This window comes from Syzygium oleosum, unplaced genomic scaffold (genome assembly GCF_021117445.2).
Source record: "Syzygium oleosum isolate NSW1041296 unplaced genomic scaffold, Sole_v2.1 Sole_v2.36, whole genome shotgun sequence".
In the NCBI taxonomy this organism is placed as follows: Eukaryota; Viridiplantae; Streptophyta; class Magnoliopsida; order Myrtales; family Myrtaceae; genus Syzygium; species Syzygium oleosum.
The window spans coordinates 362501-365000 of NW_026607520.1; positions in this window are offsets into that span (position 1 = coordinate 362501).

The window sequence follows — 2500 nt, forward strand, 5'->3', positions numbered from 1 at the left end:
TCGATTCCCAAGGAACTCGATCATCGATTCATCCTATATGGCCGCTTGGCTTGTCGACGACCCATGCACTCGGCCATGAATGCCTGCGTGAGGGGAGCCACGCGATGCACGAGTCATCCGTCCATCCATCTTTGTTTAGAGGTGCTCAATTTGATCGGCCATGGCCTATTTCGTCGACCATTGATGCATGTTACGACTCAATCTTGTGCCCATAATATAGGTCCATGCATTGCCCAACAATTGCCCAAAGGCCGGTCATGGCCTTCGAGCACCTCTACTCCCCTAAAGAGCCTTATGAGCAATTTTACTCCCAGCAGGAGGAGACATTCACCATGTTTGAGATGGCACCACGTCTCTAAAAAAATGTAGAAATTGAATTTTGATGAGATTTTTTGCAGAGATGCTTAGAAAAATGTGAACTAAATTATGGATGCATCAAAAAAAAATTTGAAGCTCGGAAATATTTTTTTTATTTTTGGTATTTAAAAAATTATAAAAAATTGGAAAATTAAAAAAAATAGTTGGGAGGTGGCAAAACAAATGGGGGGATCTATTTGATGACTCAAACAAAATTTAGAAAGAAGAATGGATTCAATTGGATGAGAAATGATCGGTGAAGTAGCGATCGGTTCCATGTGCCTCGTGCATGGCCGATGCACTCGGCCATGAGCCTCGTGCATGACCCATGCACTCGGCCACGAGGCTCGGCCAGGACCAATGCACTCGGCCACGATCATCGGCCACGTCCCATGCACTCGACCAAGATGCTCGGGCACGACGCACGGCCATGAACGATGCCCGGGCACGATGCACGGGCGCGACCCTCGGCCATGAACAAACGATGCACGGGCGCGATGCTCGGCCATGCTCGGCCATGAACGATCCACGGGCGCGACCCTCGGCCATGAACGAACGATGCACGGGCGTGATGCTCGGCCGTGAACGATCCACGAGCGCGATGCTCGGCCATGAACGATGCACGGGCGCGATGCACGGGCACGGTGCACGGCCATGAACCATGCACGGCACAATGCACGGCCATGAACGATCCACGGGCACGATGCACGGGTGCGACCCTCGGCCATGAACGAACGATGCACAGGCGTGATGCTCGGCCGTGAACGATCCACGGGCACGATGCACGGGCGCGACCCTCGGCCATGAACGAACGATGCACGGACGTGATGCTCGGCTGTGAACGATCCATGGGCACGATGCACGGGTGCGATGCACGGGTGCGATGCATGGGCACGGTGCATGGCCATGAACCGTGCACGGCACGATGCACGGGCGCGACCCTCGGCCATGAACGAACGATGCACCGGGCGTGATGCTCGGCCGTGAACGATCACGGGCACGATGCACGGGCGCGATGCACGGGAACGGTGCACTGCCATGAACCATGCACGGCACGACGCACGGGCACGATGCAAGGCCGTGAATGATGCACGGGCACGACGCACGGCCACGACGCTCAGCCATGAACGATACAAGGCAGGATGCACGGGCACGACGCACGGCCGTGAACGATGCACGAGCACGACGCACGGGCACGACGCTCGGCCATGAACGATACAGGGCACGATGCACGGGCACGACGCACGGCCATGAACGATGCACGGGCACGATGCACGGCCTTGAACGATGCATGGGCACGCGCTCGGCCACGAACGATGCACTGTACGATGCACGGGCACGATGCACGGCCATGAACCATGCACGGGCACGACGCACGGCCGTGAACGATGCACGGGCACGACGCTCGGCCATGAACGATGCATGGCACGACGCACGGGCACGACGCTCGGCCATGAACGATGCACGGGCACGATGCACGGGCACGACGCACGGCCACGAACCATGCACACGGGCACGACGCAAGGCCACGAACCATGCACACGGACACGACGTAGGTCACGAACCATGCACACGGGCACGACGCACAGCCACGAACCATGCACACAGGCACAACGCAAGGCTACGAACCATGCACACGGGCACGACGCAGGGCCACGAATGATGCAAACGGGCACGATGCACGGCCGCGAACGATGCACACGAGCACGACGCACGGCCACGAACGATGCACACGGGCAAGACTTGGGACTTGTTTGTCGTACACGACTTCTTCTTGTGCACACAAGTCATGGCCTACGGTCGGAACATATAACTTAGCATATCATGAGCTACCACACCACCATCATTAGTTGAAGGAATGCGAAAATTTCCATTTACAACGGATACGGGGGTCGCTTATGAAAACGTGACTTTTTCTTTTGCACTCGAGTCATGTCAAGAGTTGGCATGTTGGTCGAACCAAGTGCCAAGGCGCATGATCCACATCCACTCGGGACACGACCAAGTGCACCATTCACATTCCATAAGCACATTACCGGCTGAACCAACCAAGTTCCTCGGAGCATTTTCCTCGTGTCTTATGATGCATCGTCTCGAGTCACGTTTTGTCTGTGTGTGACCAAGGCACATGACCAAGGCACAC